The following is an 8,477-nucleotide window of genomic DNA, read 5'->3' on the forward strand; positions in this document are numbered from 1 at the left end:
AAAACAGATTTTGACTGTAGTTTCCCTGGTAAACACACCAACCTCTTCGGCTGTCGCAGCTGCATTGTCAAAGCGAAGGCAACAAATCAGAGGCAGAGTAGGACGGAGCAGTGGGATCAGTACTAACACAGCAGCTACCAAATCAACTATTTAGAGGAAAAGATAAAAGTTCTGTGAGAAAAATACATGTAAACATTAAAAACAACAATAATAGCAGACAGAAGGTAGGCTAGCTACATGCTGGCTACATGCAAACTGGTATGACATCATCAGACTTGCAGCGAGCAGAACTAAGTTTTCCCAAATTATCATAAATAAAAGATTGAAAAGCTGCACAAAATGACAAAAAACAATTTATAAAGTTGATTCTGAAGTTTAATGAAGCATTTCTTACACTCAAATGTATTTTTCTTCCTCCACATGCACACATTCAGCGCTAACACGGTGGCTTGATGTGTCCTCAGCTGCAGGGAAAATGAATAGTTTCTGAGGAAAAGTTGTGTGGTTAGTGATTTTGTTTGCACTAAGCAGGTATTTCTTAGCATCTGTTCCCTGTCTAATGAAAGTTGGGTGTCTCGCGCAAACACCTGCCAAACAGACAGACAGCTGTAGATCTCCATTTCAGTGACTTAACATTTTTTTCTCTCTATTTTCTGCAAGGTGTCATAAAGCTCCTTATGTCATGCACTTGTGTAATATTTTCTGATACTGTACTTTTTGTTTTGTTTTAACATGCCTTTAAAAAAAGACGCACTTTGACCTGAAACTTTCTTTTTTCTTGGCGTTTGCAGTGAAGGAGATAGTTTTGAGTTATGCCACAATAAAGTGGTTTTGAACTGCCACAAGTGCACAACCTTCAGAATAAGACACACCCATCTGAGTGCCTTTTTTTTTTTTGGAGAAGACAAAGAAAGACGAGGGAAACTAAAGATTAAGTTACAGAATATCACAGGTTTCTGGCTGTTTTCAGTTAAATGAAAATAGGGAAGTCCTGTTGCTGGTCTGAGAGGAAACCCAGTTGATAAGACCTGAGCATGTGTGCTGTCTCAGTCCACTTTCCTCTGCACAAAAACATGACTACTGGTTTTATTCTCCTTCTTTCCGAGTGTGTGAAATGCACTAGTCGTATAGAGAGAATCTGTCTTTCGAGCAGCGCTTTCTGAGCAACTTTCCGTGAGTTAAACGCAGCCGAAGCTCACAGGACAGAGTTAAAATAGAACTGGTAATTTTCTGGTGTTTGGAGTTGCTGCAATCTATAATATATTTCTTCTGGTGGCGAGTCTCTCAGAGTTCAGACTGGTGGTTTGGGTGGAATCCCTCAAAGAGTTTATAGAGTTTCAGCTGCATTTAAATATCGCTGCCATTGTAGCTCAGAGCTGCATGTTTTCTAGCCGTCAGAGAGGATATTTAGCACATTTTAGCAGAAGAAACTTTTCTCTCAGGTGTTTCAGCCAAGACAATCAGAGAAAATCCACAACCTTGAACATTGCCAGCGTAGGTAATCTCCAGAAACCCCGCTCTTCTCCCCTTGTCAGACGGTATTTGTGCAGTAAGAGAAGAGGGAGTACAAAAATAATTGAATTGCAGCCACCGAGCTTCTGCCGACTCGAGGGAGGAAATTCCATGTTTGTCATTGGCAGCTTGTGGAGGGACACGAGCCTAAGATGTAACAGGTTGTGGGAAAAGGTGTTTTCAACATCACTGCTACTGATTTTTCATGACTTTCTTTACGTTACTGAGGAACTGTGCGACTGTTTTTTGAAATGAAACCTCACAGATCTCCCTCAGAGCTGCATTTTGAAAGGAAGCTGTAGCTTTTTGATGGCAGAGGGGTTTCAGGAGGGGTCGACTCATGCACCTTCTTATTTGAAACATGTCCTGTACAGATGCTAAGCGAGGTTCAGGAACTTTTAATCACTTTATTTGTGACAATCTGCAGTAAATTACTAAATGCGTTACATTTTGGTGCATAAGTAGGTTTACAAGCAGCATTAAGAGCAGGCAGAGCTTGCAAAGTAACTAAAAAAGGCCAAATCTGTGCATTCCCCAGCGAGCCTCTGAGCCGTAGCCAGCAACACGTAGCATCTGCCTGCCTTGTCCACGTGTTTCTACTTGTAAGTCTCTGAGCCTCTGCTGCTGCTAACAAAGCCAAACCCTCTCTGTCTCCCTCTCTCACTTGTTGCTATCACTTACTGCCTGCAGGCCCATTTTCTTCCACCTTAAATAAGGTGCTAACGGGCATTTATTTGCTTTTGCTTTTTTTTTTTTTTAAACTATAATGTCTCCTTTGACTCGCTGTCTGAATGGCATTTCACGATAAGGCCACTATTACTCGCTGTTAAACCTTTGTTCCAGGCCATTTTGAATGTTTTGTAATTGTTTTTCAATGATGGGTTCTCGCAGACATTTCATGCCTTGTTTACATTGGAGCCCATTGTAGGCCCACCTGCCTCAGACAGATTACAGGGTGCGATGAGGAAAATTGTACAGTATCACAAATAAAATCAGTCACCGCACAGTATATCTTTAAATCCTAAATGGCTGTTATCAAGTGTACGACCAAACTGTAATATCTTAACAGTTTTAACAAAATTATATGTACACATTTGGTGAATAATCAGGGTGAAAATGAATTTTCTGGCTCCTTTGTTTTTAATGCAGAATAACTTCCTGAGAGTTGGAGGTGCTCAACTGCAGCTGTAAAACTTTTTGTTCGACAAGAAAGGGAAAGATAAAGTGAGATTTCGAAAGATAAGATTAGTTTTTAGATACCTAAATGATCAGTACTGCCTGTACCAGTTCTTGGTGACATGAACAATCCTCTTCGTGCATGCACTCTGCTGCTTTCATGTGATTATGCACACGATTAATCACACAATAAACATTTATTAACCACAAAAACTGACAGGGTTGTCTAAAATGCATGTGATCATCAAATTAATGTAGAATAATGAAAAAAAACAACAAAGGAGTTCAGTGGAATAAAGGACTCTATAATACATAGAAGATGTTAATTAACAGATAAATCATCAATTAATAGAATAAAAATAAAATCAATAGAAAACATTAACAGAGAATTTAAAGGACGTATCGCAGAGGGAAAAAAAAGACTTTGAATAGCGGTTAGTTTTACAAGCAGGTAAGACTAATAATGATGCGCTGACGGTAACAGAGAAAATGTAAGAAAAGAGAGAGTTGCAACAAAGATGCCGAGCTGGATTCAAACCGGTAACGTTACGGTCCATCATCAGCATCTTGGCCCCTAAAGTACGAGTGTGTGCGATGGTGGACCCACCTCCTCTGTGTAAATATATAAAGGGCTCATTCAAGGGTGAATGAAACACAACATTTGTTAGTTTCAGGTGAAACTAAATCCTACACAGTGGACCTTTAATCCATGAAGGCATCACATTAGCTACTTTTAATACTTCCGGTATAAATTATCTGGATCTTCGACATAGCTTCCCTCTGCTCGCCCTCTGCTAACTTGAACGGGGATAATATCTTTAATTGTGCAGCTCTTCAAATGTTATCAGAGCAAATGGATCAAATCCGCTCCATCTCTGGGGGCTTGGTCATTAACCGTGACCTATCCACAAAAAGCAAATGACTGAAAACACAATCTATCATCCAGAGTCATGACTTGGCACTACTACAGATCATTTAATTAAACTGAGTCCACGACTTTGTACACTTAAAGTCTCCAGCAGAGGATCCTCACTCGCAGCCACAGCAGCTCGAGTCTGCCGTGTACGTGTACAGACGAGAAAATAACTAGTGTGACTTCAGCAGTCGCCTCCGTGAAAATAAACCTCCCAGCCCTGGCCCAGACTCTGCAAGTTCATTCAAAGCTGCAGCATCAGTCGAGAGACTTCCACGCGGCATTATGGGTAAATGCTCAATTACAGGGTGAACGCTTCAGCCCACTTCTGACTGTTGCTGCGAGTGGAGCCTGATGCGAACTGCAATCATCTCGTAAAGGCCTCGACTTTTGTCTCTTTAGTCTCCAGGCCGGGGTTAGTGTTTGCTGGCTGAGCACCACTCTCACCACTACAGTAGTCATTTACATTCAGGACAGTCATTTTCTGCACTAGTTGGCAACGGACTTTCTGAATTACTGCTACTGTATGGATGTATATATATTCAGTGAATCACCAGAAAACTGTCGAGTGAAAAGTAAAAACTACTTCATGCCAGTACAGCTCAAAATATCAACCTTCATTCAGGAATAATTTGACATTTGAGGAAATACGTTCACCCACTTTCTGGCCGAGGGTTAGATGAGACGGTGCCAGGGTAGCTGTTTCCCCCTGCTTCCAGTCTTTATCCTAAGCTAAGCTAACCATCTCCTGCCTGTAGCTTATGAGAGTGTTACGAATTTTCACTTCTAACAGAAAGAAATATAATAAGTGTGTTTCCTGATGTGGAACAGTTTCTTTAAATCAAGGTCCAGATACTAGCTTGTAAAAAAAGAAAACTATAATGATAACTATACTGATAACACACTGATGAATGCTTGCGTTCTGTAAACAGTGGCGCCAAAGCACGACAGCTGTGTTGGCAGCTTAGGAAAACGGATATTGATGATGACCTGTTGCTGCCGTACGATGTGCAGAGGAACAACAAGAAAACCAGAAGAGCTTCACAAAACTCTTCAAAGATGAGAGGAGTGAGGATAATTCAACACGCAAACTGTATTTCTACTTTCACATGAGTCATTGTTAATTCTTGTGGCAGTATATCTCAGGTAAAATGCTTTTAAAATGTGTTTTTATGTGTCATTTGCAGCCTAATAAATGTTATTTAACAGTTGAATAAGTTATTATAGTTGTGGTGTGGACGGCCCTTTAGATAAAAACTTTGTTTGTCTTTGTTCAAGTCGAAGCTATTTCTGATCATAACTGCATCTCATCAATATTATCATTACTATCAACTGTAGTCAGGGATATTATGAGAATAACTAAGTGATGTCCCACCGTCATGATTTGCCTAATTATTCAAACATTCAGGTTTTTGAAACTAGAGCTGCCAAACAGATCCAGCCTCTCGTGCGCTCCACCCATCCAGGCGCATCGCCTCCCCTTTGGGGCGTGAGAGAAAATGGTGGGGAACCATCATGGTACCACGTCCTCCACTGTGCTTAATGTTAAAATGTCCATCTTCTGATTTATAGGTCACGTTACAGGTTTCCTCTTTATACCCATGCTTCACAGGCTGGGCTCCACAGCTATCTGCTGGCTCTGTTTCTCTTACAGAACACAACATTTCAGCACAAAGCCCTTTTTTCCTCTGTTTTCTTGGGTCTGGTTTTTCTTCTGCATCTGGATTTCTCTACTGTTTCCCAGCCCCCATCCAAACTCTCAGCTCTCCATCCACTCCCCTCTTTTTTCTCTCTCCCTGCCTGCTCTCCTTTTTCTTTCTCCCACCAGCGCAGACATCCAGTCAGACACCGAGAGTGGATGGAAAATATGACTGGATCCTTCCCTGACTTCAGATAATGTGCGAGGCTGCTGGCAAAGCGTGGCACCACTAAAAAACAGAGGGGGGAGAGAGAGCAGAGCGAGACCGGACAGTTCGCAGTTTATCTGAAGGGCTGCAGACAAAGAAAGCAGACAGACTTTAGTCCAGAGATGATGTTCACAAGCTCCAGAACAAACGACTTGTCCCAAGACCCCATAGAGAAGGATGGGTGTCCCCTCAGCGTCCCCTCACATCATCTACATGTTAGTGCAGCGTCAGAGACCACAAGACAGAAAACAAAGAGCCCCCGCTGTGTTACTGGGTGTCATATTTCGCTGCTACAATAGCTCAAGCTGTGGAAGAGACTCACACAATAAAGGAAAAAGTGACACATGCTTTACTCTCCAAACTCGAGACACCAAACTGCTTAAAAATGTTTGAAATTCGTGGTGTTAAAACCTTTTTTAAAGACAAATGCAACTCTTCAGAGGCTTTTCTCTCTGAATGTAGTTTCCAGTTGACCTGCAGTCTCTTCAGGGTGGTTTGACGCCGGTCTTTCCCAACATCTGGGAAAGTTAGTCAGAGCTTTAACTGCCCTGCCTTGTCCTTTTTAGTCCTCGTTGTCTCTTTTGCTACCTTTGCATTATCTGAATAAGACACCGGTAAGTCTAAGAAAGATGTAAGTTGTTTTAGGATCAGCCGCTTAGTAAAGATCTCAGCTCCTTTTGTATAACTTAACTTTGTTTTTGCAAACCTCTGAGTCACGCTGAGCACTTTAATCTCTCCTCTGTACCACCAGCAGTCAACTTTTAACTTATAAATAGTGTCCAAGAGTCGTGATTTGAGGCTGAAGTCTGACTCAGTCGCAGAGCGAATGAAGGAATGAACTGGAGGGGGGGAAATGAGCTCAGAGAAACGTCTGGAAATGTCGTTTACTCCAGCGACTGCAAGCACTCATAAATACTGCGGCCTACAGAGATGCTCACATGTGAGGGGAAAACAGGGGGAAGTAGGAGGTACAGCCGAGGAGAAAAGAGACAAAGAGAAGCAAGGAGAGAAGGACGAGGAGGAGGAGGAGGTGTTAACTTCTCAAAATGTTTAGTATGAGTATTAAAGCTTCATTACTCCTAGAGCAGCGACAAATAGAGAAAAAGAAGCAGGTAACCTAAAACTCAGAGAGACTGGAGATGGAAATAAGGGAAGCCAGTAAGTATGTAGGGAAAAAATTCCCATCTGCCCGATGACTCATTCGCTCCCCTCAGCCACAGAAACAAAAATTAACAACGTCCTAGTTTCTACGCTGCTGAGACAATAAGCACAGGAATGTCTTATTACAGACAAATATTTGAATATATTCTCCATCTTTACATTTTATATACCCCCTTTTTGAGTTAATCTATATATTTGGAGTGTGGATGCATCTTTATAAAACCTGATTTCATGGTAATTAAATGTTTTCCTACTGTGTCACAGTAAAGAACAAGCTGCGATGTTATCTCAGTCCTGGCAGTGAAGCATCTTGTAGGATTTCCTCCCTCTCTCAATAACTTTTCGAGCAGAAGTACACAGACGTTAAGTCCAAGTGTCTGCAGCGCCGTCCAATCTGAATATTTCCTTTGGACGGCAGCAGCAGAAGAAGAAAGAAAAGGTAACTCACCTCAGGCCATGAAGTCTGTGAACGTCATTACTCGTAGTGGATGAGCAGTCATCTCCTGCAAGCAAGAAGAATAATGTGAGAAAAAATGTTGTTAGGTCAGAATTTGGTATCGTGTACTTATATTGTTGACAATATTAACATCATTGTCACTATAAAACCCAATGAGAAACCAAATATACACTTATTTATTTGAGTAAATGTACTTAGTTACATTGAATGACTGTATGCAACCATACCATCTTTTCTCTCAAACATTCCCACTTAAAGAGGCTCAGTTTTCAATGAGATAAATGGGCCTAGTCACTTTCACCTTTAAGGCTCATATCTCTGTTCAAAAGGTTACTTATTCTTCTTTAATTCAAGATTTTGCTGTTGTTTTTATGTCATAACCTATAATATACACATCTTTAGCATTGTGGCTTGAATACAGATGTATATTTCTGCGCTTAGGGAACTTTTGTGTTACTTTCATTTGTTATTTTGGGGCCATTTATTTGATTTTAAGGACAGTAAACTAGAAAATGGAAAAGTCAAATACGTAATGTTTAGCAGGGGGAACAGCTAGCCTAACGTTAGCTCTGTCAAAGATGCTCCTAGCTGTCTTATTCACACGTTTTACTATGTGTTTGTAATATTTGTAGGAACAGAAAACGTGGCAGGTTGAGTTTCAATTGTTTACTGACCAACTGCCGCTGGACACGACACCGGAAGCTGCGTCTCTGAAGTCCTCACTTCAAGGTTAACAGGTGAGGTACTCAGGTGACTCGTTAGCTCGTCAGCTAACTAACGGCTAACGTTAGCGCGCTAGCTAACAAGATACAACACTGTTAGCTGTGTCGCTAAACACACGATGTTTTCTGCTCACACGACACAACATGTGAAGTTAAATAAGACCGTTTAAAAGCAGTTTTTATTCTTTTGGCTTAATGTTACAGTTTATACCTGCTTTCAGTCTTTATGCTAAACAAGCTAACGTTAGCTGTTAAACACAAACAGGATCAGAGCTGGAAAGTAAGTACATTTACTCAAGTGCAGTTTATTTCACGTTTTTAAAACATTAATGAGTATTTCCCGTTTTCTGTGTTCAAATGTTACTTTGGTAAAAGTGAAAGTTACCCATAGGAATAGTACTTGAGTAAAAGTCTTTAAATATGTGATATTAAATGTACTTAAGTATCAAAAGTACAAGTAAAAAGTACATTATGCATATATGTACATGTTAATGTGTACTGTTTATTTACCTGGCCAATTATAGGATCCAATATTCTGCGTTTAACAGTCTTTTTTAATGTGACTGCCAATCAAATCTACATCTGTGTTATCTGCAAAGTAACTAGAAGCTTAAGTAATTTAAAAAATG

The 8,477-nt window shown here is 40.6% G+C and overlaps 1 long non-coding RNA gene across 1 annotated transcript; it reads right to left on the reverse strand.

Annotated features, from left to right (window-relative positions):
• Positions 1-2,951: 2,951 nt before the first annotated feature.
• LOC311250996 lies at positions 2,952-7,887 on the reverse strand. The gene is made up of 3 exons (XR_014621343.1): positions 7,801-7,887; positions 7,118-7,172; positions 2,952-5,529 (listed from the first exon to the last, which is right to left on the reverse strand). It is a non-coding gene; the product is annotated as an uncharacterized lncRNA (long non-coding RNA).
• Between the last annotated feature and the right edge of the window lie 590 nt (positions 7,888-8,477).

The sequence above is a fragment of the Pagrus pagrus genome, assembly GCF_965226575.1.
Source record: "Pagrus pagrus genome assembly, chromosome: 21".
Taxonomy (NCBI): Eukaryota; Metazoa; Chordata; class Actinopteri; order Spariformes; family Sparidae; genus Pagrus; species Pagrus pagrus.